General features: G+C 41.1%; 1 protein-coding gene across 1 annotated transcript in view; it reads left to right on the forward strand.

Annotated features, from left to right (window-relative positions):
- Positions 1-209: 209 nt before the first annotated feature.
- KCNJ14 (potassium inwardly rectifying channel subfamily J member 14) overlaps positions 210-14349 on the forward strand; it is a 57030-nt gene continuing 42890 nt past the window's right edge. Inside the window, exon 1 of the mRNA XM_070766924.1 lies at positions 210-364. The gene's annotated coding sequence lies outside the window, so the exon portion shown is untranslated. The remainder of the gene's footprint in view (positions 365-14349) is intronic.

Below are 14349 nucleotides of genomic sequence, written 5' to 3' on the forward strand. Positions count from 1 at the left end.
TCTGTCTGGCTGTGCCTTTCCAGCTGCCCAATTGGAGAGGGACACTCAAGTTCAGCCAATCCCAAAAGGGCAGGGGTGGGACTAGTCCTTGTCTCATTTTCAACTCATGGTAAGTTGCAAAGACCCCAGGGATTTGCTGGGATCTACATTCCTAGTCATTGATCTGGGAATAATTGAGTGGGAAAGAGGGAGGAGGAGGAGGAGGAGAAGGGGGGGACGGAGGGAAAGAAGAAGGACCAGGAGGTATCTTGACCTTTCAACATCCAGGAGAAAAGAAGGAGGAAAAAAAAGGAAGCTAGCAAGTGAGAAGGGACAAGCTAACATCAAAAAAAAAAAAGATGCAGAGATGCCCAATTGCAAAGTGGTAAGTTGTTTCTTTGCAAAGCCATGTCAAGAGCGATGTGTGATGCCACAGAGATTGACAGTATTTTGCAGAGCACCATTGGAGTTGATGTTCCACCCGAATGGGCCAAAGTTGAAAATCTGAATATAATAATAATGTAATAATAAGGTATAAAGCAGTTTGGAGCTAGGAAAGAAACAATGCTAATAAAATGTATAGAAACAGTCAATTTTAGTAGATAGATGCTCCAGATAATAGGATGGATCAATGAGATAGAAGCCAAAAGAAATTTATCTTTATTAGGTGAAACGTTATGAGAATGGTTAAACAAATAACCGATGTAAGGTACAACCTAAAGAGTTAAATATATGAAATATGGCAGGATGAGAATAATAAAACTATATCTGAGAAATAGGGGTGCTCCTCTTCTTGGTGACAAGAAGTTTTAATGTTGCACATTGCTTAATTTTAAGATGCAGTTGGTCATTTATTGCTAATAGATTTATAGAGTCTAATTTATTTTTTCTATTATAAAGTAATCATCTGTCCAGTTATAATAACCTGGACTGTTAATGTGTGTATTTTGTACGTTGCTCAATTCTACATTAAATTATATTTTATTACTATTTTGTGCTTCATTCTAAATATGATATAAATGATAATAATGACATATTTCTTAGCTATTGTCGTTGCACAAGCAACTAGATTTTTAGACGGGATTTGGCATTTTTATTCATCTATGGCGTTCTTCTTAAGAGATAAGCAGATGTTGTTGTTTGATGATGTTAAAGATGTCATAATAAACTTAATGTTATTAATAACTATTATTATCCGTATAAAGCAATCATGATATCAATCATGAAACATAAATCATTTAATTACCATTAATTTTATAATAATTATGAGCCTTGGTAGCGCAGTGATTCGAGTGCAGTACCGCAAGTTGCTTCTGCTGACAGCTGGCTGTAGTTCACCAGTTCAAATCTCACCAGGCTCAAGGTTGACTCAGCCTTCCCTCCTTCCGAGGTGGGTAAAATGAGGACCCAGATTGTTGGGGGCGATATGCTTACTCACTGTAAACTACTTAGAGAGGGCTGTAAAGCACTGTGAAGCACTCTATTATTATTAAAGGACTGTAAAGCACTCTATTATTAAAATTAGAGAAAATCAGAAAGTATCAAGATCTGAAAACTGAAGTTGAAAGATTATGGCATAAACCAGCTGCGGTGGTCCTAGTGGTTATTGGCACATTGGGTACCACACCAAAAACTGTTGGATAAGGCAATCTGTGCCTGTTGTGACAGAACATGTGCCTTTACAAAATCTCCATCAGCCAATTGCAAAAAGATCACATTACTTGGTTCCTCCCCAGTATATCATGCCAACATATTACAACTTTCTAAAATCTTAAAGAATAGGATTTCATATCGTTATGAACAGATAATAATAAAAACACTTAGAGATAGATGCTTCTGAGTTAATTATGTAATTATGAATGGGGATAGAGAAATACAATTCATCAGTGAGGGACAGAGGGAGGGGGGAGAATAGAGAAAGCAACAGTGAGTTGCATTTTGGAATAACAGAATAACAGAGTTGGTAGGGACCTTGAAGGCCTTCTAGTCCAACCCCCTGCTCAGGCAGGAAACCCTATACCAGTGATGGAGAACCTTTTTGGCCCCGAGTGCCCAAACTGCACATGCACACATACCCAAACTGAAAGGTGTGCAAATTCATGCACATGTGCAAACATGGTCATGCATGTGCACCAGTAACAGGTTGCAGCCAGTACGGGGCAATACGGTGTCCCGGCAGCAAAAATGCAGCTGCGTGCAATGGGCGGGCGCACCAGCGTGGGGTTCGGCTTCTCCACATGCGCCAGAAGCATGCACGGAAGCAAAAATATCAGTGAAAATCACTGAAATCTCTCTTGCATGCGCACCCCAAACAAAATTTGGCTTCCGCCTCATGCGCAGAAGCCAAATCTCATGCCAATGTCTGCCCACCCGACGGACATGTGCGCATCCATGCCGGGCAGCATGAGCGATCCGGTAGCGCTGGCGAAGAGGAACCCTCACCTGATGTGCACATATGTGGATATATGCAAATGTGCACATATATGGACATTCATGAATGTACACATGTGTGGGCATGCATAGCAGAGACCCGAAGACCAGCTGCTGGTGCTTGCCAGCAGAGAGGGCTCTACATGCCACATCTGGCATGCATGCCATAGATTCGCCATCGTAGCTCAGACAAATGGTTGGTCCAATCTCTTCTTTAAAACTTCCTGGGTTGGAGCATCCCTTTCATCCTGGCTTACAAAAGTTAGGAGAAAATTGTGTCCACTGCTTTGGCATTGACATGTTCCCATCTTAATTTGTTTTCATCTTCTATATTCTTTTGCAGTGAGTTAGTATTTCATCTAAAGTCTCAGAAAAATGTACTTGAAATTGTCCTTGCCTTTTATCTGGAGACTTCAGTTATGGTGGCATGGTGTACAGGTTGCCAGATAATGTTGCTAATATTATCACTCTTGCTGTTATTTAACTTCTTAGCGCAAGGTGACTTATTTATTTTTATTGTATGATAAATGTTATCCCATCTTTCTGATGCCTACTCATTACACTTTCTTCTAACGTTGGCACATGCTGTTAACCCCCCCTCCCACACACACGTACACATACACACCATCTCCAAGAGCTTAATCCTTCTGTATTCAAAGCCATGCTTTCTCCTACACGAATCTTTCCAAATGCTGGATTATCCTTTCTCCACGGTCCTCCAAAGTTTGAAGTGTGACAGATGGCAATTGTCTCCTGTTTTGATACTCAGCTGCGGCATGCTCTCTCTGTGAAATTTCACCTGGCGTTGGCGTTTTGATGCTAATTGCAGAGATGTTTCATTGCCCGGGCCATTAAGTTAATTAAAAAAAATTCTTCCAGGGCTGAGATTTCTCTGGTGTTGCAATTTTCATGCATTAGATGCCAGCCAGGCTCTATTTTAAATTGCTAGCAGTCCAGATAAAGAAATGTGTTTAATTCAGAAATGCAGTGACAACAAAGATACACCAGCATTTTGTTTTCTAATCTATGGACTACTTTATTCAGATTAATGATATTGATGCTAGCCACAATCATGAATACAAGTAGAAGATTAGGAGTCCTATTGGCCAGGGATCCCATGGGAGCAAAGCTTGAGGTGTCCCTGAAGCCAGGGGCCAGAACGTGTTATTTTCCTGCCCAAGCACAGATGAGGTTCTCAGACATCAAATCTGATCATCAGTTGTAACCAACTAGAAAAATGAAGAATTGCTTATTGCCCCTGGCAAGAATCACAAAACCAGGGAGAAGAAAACTCAGAAGTTGAACTTGATCTCATATTAGTTGATCTCATATTAGTCTATGGAGAAAGATTTTTACTTCCTCTGGTTTATAGGATTAAATTCCTAGATGACTGGAAGTTGCTGAAAGAACTTGTGGCTCTGTTTATATACTTAAGTACTCTGGATTTATTTGGAATCATCTAAACAAAGGACCAGGAAGAACCAATAGGTGGATAAAGATGCTGTGTTTGGTCAAGGAAATTAGTAGAATTGAATTGGATTAAATTTTGGATTCTCCCTGAATAAGAGTTCACCGGAGTTACATACAAAAGACCATAACCTACTACTAGAAAAAATAGAAAAATGTGGGTTAGACAGCATCACCACCAAATGGATTCATAACTGGCTGGACAAGGGCGTTCAACGTGTATTCCTCAGTGGAACTGCATCTACATGGAGGGAAGTATACAGTGGAGTAGCCCAAGGCTCTGTTTTAGGCCCAGTACTCTTCAACATCATCAATGACTTGGACAAGGGCAGAGATAGTCAAAGTTGGCTCTTCTAAGACATTATTATTATTATTATTATTATTATTATTATTGTTGTTGTTGTTGTTGTTGTTGTTACTGTTATTGTTGTTGTTGTTGTTGTTGTTGTTATTGTTATTATTACTATTACTATTACTATTATTACTATTATTATGATTATCAATACAACACAGCAAACGAGATCACTATGCTGGATTTCGTATTTCATCACCAGTCGGGCGCTTCCCAAGCACCTAGGACTGCATGATGTAGCGGCGAATTATGTTTGCCGATCCCAGTAAAGAGTAAAGCGGCCTTTTGCAATTGACAGATGGAGATTTTGTCAATTCCGATGGTTTTCAAATGTCCGCTGAGATCCTTTGGCACTGCGCCCAGCATGCCAAGTACCACTGGGACCACTTTCACTGGCTTATGCCAGAGTCGTTGCAGCTCGATTTTTAGATCTTCATATTTCACTAATTTCTCTAGCGGCTTCTCCTCAATTCTGCTGTCTCCTGGGATTGCGATGTCGATGATACATACTTTCTTTTTCTCCACAATCAGGATGTCTGGTGTGTTATGCTTCAGAATTCAGTCAGTCTGAAGTCGGAAGTCCCACAGTAGTTTTGTTTGCTCATTTTCGACCACTTTTTCAGGCTTATGATCCCACCAGTTCTTTGCCACAGGTAAATGGTAGTTCCGGCACAAGTTCCAGTGGATCATCTGTGCCACAGCATCATGTCTATGCTTGTAGTCAGTCTGTGCAATCTTTTTGCAGCAGCTGAGTATGTGATTGATTGTTTCATCTGTTTCTTTACAGAGTCTGCACTTTGGATCGTCTGTTGATTTTTCAATTCTGGCTTTGACAGCATTTCTTCTAATGGCCTGTTCCTGTGCCACCAGTATTAGTCCTTGTGTCTCCTTTTTTGAGTGTTCCACTTGTAAGCCATGACCAGGTCTTTTCTTTATCCACTTTGCCTTTAATCTTCTCCAAGAACTGGCCATACAATGCTTTGTTCCACCAACTGTCCATATGACTTTGAGTTACAGTTTTTCTGTACTGGTCCTTAGTTTGCTTCACCTTGAGAAGCTTTCTATTATTGACCTCCATCAACACTGACTCTTTGCTCTCCTTCACATAGTCAGCTAATGCATGCTTCTCTTCTTCCACTGTCTGCTTCACTTGCAAAAGTTCTCTGCCGCCTATTTTCCTTGGTAAATACAGCCTGTCAACCTCACTGCAGGGGTGTAGTGCATGATGGATCATCATTAATTTTCTGGTTTTCCTGTCCAAGTTGTCCAGCTCTGCTTGAGTCCAGTTCACTATGCCAGCTGTGTATCTAATGACAGGTATGGCCCAAGTATTTATAGCCTTGATTGTGTTGCCACCATTCAGTTTGCTCTTCAAAATTTTTCTGGTCCTCTGGATGTACTCTTTGCTGATCACAGTTTTCACATGGCCATGCTTGATATTATCCAGTTGCAAGATGCCCAGGTATCTCTGGTTTCTGGCTGGTGGCACTTGATGGTTTGACCATTTGGCATTTCAATGCCCTCACTTTCAGTGATTTTCCCCTTTTTCAGTGCCACTGTGGCACATTTATCCAGGCCAAACTCTATGCTGATGTCATTGCTGAAGATTCGCACAGTGTTGATTAGTGACTGTATCTCAGTTTCTGATTTTCCGTACAACTTCAGGTCATCCATATACAGCAGGTATGAAATTTTTGGTGAATTCCTAGCAGTTTGGTAGCCTAGGTTTGTTTTCTGTAGGATGAGTGACAGCGGGATTATAGCGATGATGAATAGCAATGGGGACAAAGAGTCCCCCTGGAAGATGCCCCTTCTGATCAGTCCATAGCTTTCATTCCAAACAAAAAGCTCAGTCTTCCAATATTTCATCGCCTTTTCTATGAATTTCCTGATGTTTTCATTGACTCCAATGACTTCCAGGCATGTTATGATCCAGCTGTGTGGCAATGAGTCAAAGGCTTTCTTGTAGTCAATCAGGGTCATGTATAGGTTTGTTTTCCTGTTCTTACAGTTCTCTGAAATCCTTTTATCAATTAGGAGCTGGTCTTTCGTACCTCTACTTCGTCTTTTATTGCCCTTTTGCTCCACTGGCATGATGTCATTTTAAATAATAATAATAATAATAATAATAATAATAATAATAATAATAATAATTTAAAAAAATTATTAGATTTGTATGCCGCCCCTCTCCGAAGACTTTTCTTCTAGGTAGACTTGAATTCTGTCAGCTATGAAACCTGTCAGCAGTTTGAGCATGGTTGGCAAACATGTCATTGGCCTGTAGTTTCCTGGTATGGCTCCTTTTGCTGCGTCTTTCTGTATTAAATATGTTCTGCCAGTTGTAAGCCATTCACTAATATTTCCTGTCTGCAGCATTTTGTTGAACAATTCAGCCATTTTTGCATGCAGGCTGGTCGGGTATTTCAGCCAAAAACCATGCACCTGATCAGTGCAGGGGATGTCCAGTTCTTTACCCTCTTCACTCTTTCTGCAATCATTTCAGGTGTTCTCTCCAGCTGCTGCATATTGCTCCCTGAGAATTCCTTCTCAAACTCCTTTATCCACCCAGCAGTCCTGTTATAGTCCTTTTCGACCTCCCAGAGATTTTTCCAGAACTTTGTTGTTATTTTCACCTCTGGCGTTTCAATTTTCTTAACTGTTTACTGATGCAGGTTCTGGTAGAACTGCCTCTGGTTGGATTGAAATGTTTGATTCTGCCTGTACTGGGTGATCCTAGCTTCATTTCACTCAATTTTCCTGGCTGTCGCTGTTATCTGCTGCTTTACAATTTCCAGAGCTTCCTTGATCTTTCTTGTACTAAGCCAGTACTTTTTTGTCAAATAGTCTTTGATCTTCTGATTGTTCAGTTTCTGCTCCTTAATGTTCATCAAGTTACTTGCATCTGATCTCAAGCTTTTGATTTTCAGTTCTAGTTGGATTTTCCATTTTGGTTTTCCAGTTGGTTTTCCGATTGGTTTCTGTTGCAGTAAGCCTAGTTCTTCAGTTACTATCACAGCTGTACTGTTGGCAAGCTGATTCAATTCTTCAATTGAAGTTACATTGACAGTTGCAAGTGCAGAGTTAATATCTTCCATCAGTGGGACAAGTCGTTTCTTGCTTATGTTTTTTAAGGCTGGCAGTCTCTTTTGCTCTGCATTGGACCCTGCATGAGCAAGTATTTGGTCCTTAAGTTCTTGCTGCCTTTGAGTCATATTGTCAAGTGTCTCATCTGCAGCTTCTTGCTGTCTTTCCAAGTTTTCATCAGGTTCCAGTTGTGCAGTGATTCCAGATCTTATTGGAGCTTCTACTGGTGCCAGATCAGATTTTGGTGTTTTTATTTTGCAAATTTTCTGTATTTCTTCTAATTCGACTTCATTGAACATTTGGTTCCTGATTATGAGTCGTTGCTGATCGGCCAGTCGAAGTTCTGTTATTTTTGAGTCTGCATATTCTTGTTTCCATAACTGATACATATGTCTTTGATATCCACGTTTTTCAGGCTCCAAGTTGTAATAACACTTCATGATTGTGCGATTCTCTGACATTGAGAATTTCTGCCGCTTTTTGATTTGTAAGCTTTGTTTGTTCCTGTAGCTCATTTGTTGATGGCTGCCCAGGTTCCACAGCAGCCACCGCGGTCCTTTTTATCCTGGGCGACGACCGAGCCAGTATGGACTTCTTTTTGTTTTGTCTCTCCATTAGTTTAAATGGGTTAGGTACGTTTAGTCTGGCTCCTCTGCTTTGACCACTCCAGCAAGGTTAGACCTACCAGTAGTTTACACTACCACCGGCACAGTTCTCAGCTTCATTGAAGCACACAAGCCCCACTACCATGACAAGGCGTACCCATCAGTGGGGATTATTATTACTATTACTATTGCTATTACTATTACTATTACTATTATTACTATTATTATTTATTACATTCGTACGCCCACCTTCTCCGAAGACTTCAACTCCCAGAATTCCTGAGCTAGCATGATTGGCTCAGGAATTCTGGGAGTTGAAGTCCACAAGTCATAGAAGAGCCAACTTTGCCTACCCCTGGACAAGGAGATAGATTGGGAACTCATCAAATTTGCAGATGATTCCAAACTGGCAGGAATAGCCAATACTCCAGAAGATAGGCTGAAAATACAGAAAGATCTTGACAGACTTGAACATTGGGGGCTATCTAGCAAAATGAAGTTCAATGGTGAAAAAAATAAGGTTCTACATTTAGGCAAAAAACCCAAAATGCACAGGTAGAGTATATGTGGTAATTTGCTCAATATTAGTAACTGTGAGAGGGATCTCAGGGGTTGCCACAAAGAAGAAGGAGTCAACCTATTCTCCAAAGCACCTGAGGGTAACAATTGTTTTTGAACACCAATAGGTCTACTAATCAATCATAGAGACATTGCTGTTTTATTTCTCACTCTGTCACCACTCAGTTCTGACTGTCCATCATGTCATTGAAAAGATTAAATCTAGAGTTGAAGATTGAACTCCACTACAGGTAGTCCTCAACTTATGACCACGATTGATCCCAAAATTTATGTTGGTATGTGAGAAATGTGTTAAGTGAATTTTGCCCCATTTTATGAGTTTTCTTGTCACATTTGTTAACTGAATCTCTGCAGTTGTTAAATTAGTAACATGGTGGTTAAATTAATCTGGTTTCCCCATTGCTTGTCAGAAGATTGCAAAAAGGGATCACGTGACACCCCCCCCCCCTTGACACTGTGACCATCACATACATGTGAGTCAGTTGTCAAGCATCCAAATGAAAATCACGTGACCATGGGAACGGTGCCACTGTCATAAGTATGAAAAATGATCATGTCACTTTTTCAATGTTGTTGTAACTTCGAACAGTCACTAAATGAACTGTTGTAAGAAATGTTTGCTTCTAAATCTAGGAAATGAATTGTCATGATCTGTCAACTTCCTAAAGATATCTAACTGACCTAGTCACTATGAGAAACACGATCTTGGAATACTTAGAACTTTGATAGATTCATGTAGGATCTTCTGTTCTTTCAGATAGCACATCTGACTAAGGTCTTTGGAAGAACAAAGCAACATGGGATGGATGGATGGATGTGTGGATAGATTAGTTTATATTGACCAGTAAGATGAAGGAATATGATTATAGTTACTGATTACAGATTTCAACTCTGGAAGACCTGAAAGGCTAAGTCAGTGATGGTGAATATTTTTTTCCTTGTGTGCCGAAAGAGCGAGTGCCGATACCCATAATTCAATGCCTAGGGAGGGCAAAAACAGCTTCCCACAACACCCAGAGGCCCACTGGAAGCCAGAAACAGGCCTGTTTCCGGCCTGTTTCTCAACTTCTGGTGGGCCCAGTAGGCTCGTGGTTTGCCCTCCCCAGGGTCCAAGGGCTTCCTTAGAGCTGGAGGACGGTAAAAACACCCTCTACCACCCTCCCGGAGGTTCTGTGTGAGCCAAAAATCAGCTGGCCAGCACACACATGCATATTGGAGCTGAGCTAGGGCAACGGCTCGCGTGCCAGCAGATATGGCTTCGCGTGCCACCTATGACACTTGTACCATAGGTTTACCATCACTGGGTCATAATATGTGGTCATATTATTCTGGAGAAGGACTATCTATGTGGTAGTTAAGAGTGCTCCATTTTTTAAAATTTATTATTATTTATTTATTTATTACTTAGATTTGTATGCCGCCCCTCTCCGAAGACTCGGGGCGGCTCACAACATGTAGAAACAAATCATAAGTAAACAGACAAATTTAAAAATATTTAAATATTTAAAAAAACCCATATGCTAACAGACGCACACACAGACATACCATGCATAAATTAAACATGCCCAGGGGGAGATGTTTCAGTTCCCCCATGCCTGACGGCAAAGGTGGGTTTTAAGGAGTTTACGGAAGGCAGGAAGAGTAGGGGCAGTCCTAATCTCCGGGGGGAGTTGGTTCCAGAGGGCAGGTGCAGCCACAGAGAAGGCTCTTCCCCTGGGGCCCGCCAACCGACATTGTTTAGTTGACGGGACCCGGAGAAGGCCCACTCTGTGGGACCTAATCGGTCGCTGGGATTCGTGCGGCAGGAGGGGTCTCGGAGATATTCTGGTCCAATGCCAATGTACAGTACAGTGATCTACTAATGCACCATAGTAACACAGAATATGTCTTTCTTCTGGTAAGCTTTTGCTATTGATTTATCTACTTGATTATTTTTGATTTGTCACCCTCACAGAGAAAAATAGATAATCAGGAAAATTATTGTGAGACAATCATCCACTATTTTTGTTTGTTTGGTCCTATTTCCCTGGCTACTAATCTTTTGCTAACGTTCTTACTAAAAACTGCAGAATTAGGAGTAATGATTCCAAGAATACCAAGAAATGCAAAGGACATTTTTGAAATACGTACTACCCATTGAGCTAATCTTATTCGCTGTCCAAGATTTTAATCGAAAATGTTTTCATTGGATACCTCTAATAACCTTGCTTCACCCTAATCACAAATTCTGCTTCCTGACCACAAGTTATTTTTTCTGATAATTTACAAATTCTCAAGGGAGTTTGTTTCAGAAATGGATGGATGTATCCAAAATTTAACAATGTCTCTGAATGGTCAGAAATGTTGTAGATATAAAAACTAATTAATGGGGTTTGAAATAAATGGAATAACTAAAGGGAGTAGACTGTATTCTGACTACCACCAAGGCATTCCCTGCTCCTAAGTTAAAAATGTCCACCATGCATCTGTAGAAGACAATCCCAGCATAATCTTTTCTGCCCTTTGGTTGATCTCTGTCCTCCCTCCACTTTCTCTATTTTGGCTTTTGGCCAGCTGGTGATGTCCTCCTGACGCAGCTACATGGTCAGTTAAGGGAAATGATTGGTTTAACCCTCTGGGCTTGCTGCCCTTCTTTTGAATGTCACCAACTGGCAGGAAAGCATCTACGAAGCATGATAACAATCCTGAAAACAGGCTGACATCTACAAGCTTTTACGTCCTTTCTCTCAACAGGTAAAGGCTACACACTGAACGTTGACCAGATTCACAAAATAACAGAATTGCACAAACATGCACAATCCCATAGATATCCCAAACACACAAATATAGACTTCCTTTCATACTCCAGGCAAGGGATCCAAGCAGGAGTGGGCAGTACAGGCAGGATGGGGTGGAATGTAGTTCCACTGGTGGAAGTGAAGCTGTGTGCCCAGCTCCAGCTGATCATCCCCCACCCTTCCATCCTCTTCCTCCTCCCCGGAAAGTGGCAGGGAGACCAGCAGGAATTGAAGGGGGCCCATTTCCTCCCCCCTCTTTTCTCAACAGCTGATCAGCACTCGTTCGCCTAGCTACCCAACCTGAGGCAGTGGGTGACCCAGGAAAGAAGCAAATTGTCACCCCAGAGAGCGACACCGATGAGGTTGTAAGTCAAGGACTTAACAGTTCACTTGAACGATGATAATCATTCAAGCCACTCCCACATGGTCACATGGCCAGCAAGCTACTCCTACCCAGTCACGTGACCATCAAACCACACCCACAAAATAAGCCACACCCACAGTAGGGCAGTAAAAACTTTGGCTGCCCATTACTGGATCCAAGTACTGGTTGCAAGAACTGCATGGCTAGTTTAATGAAAAGAAAGACCAGGGGAGACATGATAGCAGTGTTCTAATATCTCAGGAGTTGCCACAAAGAAGAAAGAGGCAACCTATTCTCCAAAGCACCTGACGGTACAACAAGAAGCAATGGGTGGAAACTAAACAAGGAGAAAAGTAACTTAGAACTAAGGAGAAAATTCCTGACAGAACAATTAATCAGTGGAACAACTTGCCTCCAGAAGTCGTGAATGCTCCAGCATTAGACGTTTTTAAGAAGATGTTGGATAACCATCTGTCTAAGTACTGTAGGGTTTCCTGCCTAAGCAGGGGGTTGGACTAGGAGACCTCCAAGGTCCCTTGCAACTCTGTTGTTATTGTTATTTGCCCAACCACTAGCAAAGTAGCAGATGCTGGCATTTCTGAGTCAGGGTAGAAGTGTTAGCCTTCCCAAATATTCCTCTTGAGCTTCATTCTTTGATTGTGTTATCCCTTTTTCTATATGCTCTCTGTGGTAGGCTGATGTCCTCCAGTATTTGAGAGTCTTTTCACTAGTAAGATTCAACTTCCTGGGAGTTGACAGGGATGCCTTTCCATTTTTCTCTATTAGTGAGATTACCTGGGCAAGGCCAAATAGAGTAGATCTTACAGCTCAACCTGGGTTTTATGAAGGAGGTGAAACTCAAGATCCTTCCTCATAATATCCCCCAACTATAGGTCTTACTGGACCAAGAATACTATACTGGTATCATTGATGGACTTTGTTGTTGTAAAAAGAGACGATGGTCATTTATTTAGATGACTTTATACTGGGATTATACCATTAGCTATGCTGGTTGAAGAATTCTGTGAGTTGAAATTCTTAAAGTCTTATGAATTTCTGGAGAAGACTCCTGTGGACTGCAAGGTGATCAAACTAGAGGAGATCAACCCAGACTTCTGCTCTTTAGAAGGCCAGATCCTGAAGATGAAACTCAAATACTTTGGCCACTAATGAGAAGGAAGGACTCACTGGAGAAGAGCCTAATGCTGGGAAAACTATTCAGAGATACTTTACTAGAAGAGTCCTCCACTCGCAACAGAATACCCTACGCAACTACTTACAAACCTAAACATAGCCCATAAAATCATCTGGTACAATGTCCTTCCTGTCAACGACTGCTTCAACTTCAACCACAATAACACATGAGCACATAACAGATACAAACTTAAAGTAAACCGCTCTAAACTCGACTGCACGAAATATGACTTTAGTAACCGAGTAGTTGATGCATGGAACTCATTACCAGACTCTGTAGTATCATCACCTAACCCCCAAAACTTACCCTTACTAAACCAGATACTATCCACTATTGAGCTCTCCCGATTCCTAAGAGGTCATAAGCGCACCAGGGTGCCTTCCGTCCCCTGTCCTAATGTTTCTCTTTCACTAGTATTATGTATATAAATATTATTATATCTTTGCATACCACCAATAAGTACTTGACAAAACAAATAAATACAAATAAATAAAAGAAAAAAGAAAAGAAAAGGGGGATGACAGATAAGGAGGTGATTCTTGGTGCTTAGGTGCCTCAAAGCAAAAAAAAAAAAAGGATTATAAAATGGGGGTGTAATTCACTTAACATCTGACTTATTTAGGAATGAAAATTTTGGGGCTCAATTGTGGTTGTAAATCAAGGACTTTTAGAAAGTAAGGAAACTTACATGATCCAAAAAACTAAGGATGCTTGATTCTGCTTACTGTTTGGATATGACTCCCAGAATAGGATGTCAAAGATCAATCTAGAACAGTGGTTCTCAACCTGGGGGTCGGGACCCCTTTGGGAGTTGAACAAACATTTCACAGGGGTCGCCTGTGTTAGGAACTAAAGCTTCTATTCAGGCGCCTTGGAACATATTTTTACAATCCAACCAATCAGGCGTTAACAGTGGGGGGGTCCCTCTGATCTTCCTGCCAATCAGCTTAAAGTTCTGTTGGGAGAATTGGCGCTGGACCTATGGTTGGGGGTCACCACAACATGAGGAACTGTATTAAGGGGTTGTGGCATTAAAAAGGTTGAGAACCACTGATCTAGAAGAAACAGAAGCAAATTATGTCCCAAAGATGATTTTTCAAGAGGCAACTAGAGTTTCTTGTTTTTCCTTGGAGACATCAAGAAAGACAGTTCAGAACTGGAGAAGCTTCTTGAAGGAGAAGTGAAATGTCTTCAAGGAACTAGAAAGAAAATCCAGGTGCCTTTTGAAAAAGCGCATTTGGGACAACTATGACCTGTACAACTGAGAATCTCCATAGACAAAAGGCAAATTAGGTCTGTAATGTAATGCAGTTTTTTAAAAAAAAAACCTATGGGAATGAATGCATGAACTCACCAATCACTCATCTTAACTCAAGGGAAACTTTATCTTCCTTCAAAATACAGAGCTGACAAATTGGTATCTGTTTGTAAAATACCCTTGAATTGATTTGGGGAAAGCCAGCTTCAACTCTTGATGAAATGCCCCATCAGGAACCCAAGCATCTCTTCCAAATGTT

The sequence above is a fragment of the Erythrolamprus reginae genome, chromosome Z (genome assembly GCF_031021105.1).
Source record: "Erythrolamprus reginae isolate rEryReg1 chromosome Z, rEryReg1.hap1, whole genome shotgun sequence".
Classification (NCBI taxonomy): Eukaryota; Metazoa; Chordata; class Lepidosauria; order Squamata; family Dipsadidae; genus Erythrolamprus; species Erythrolamprus reginae.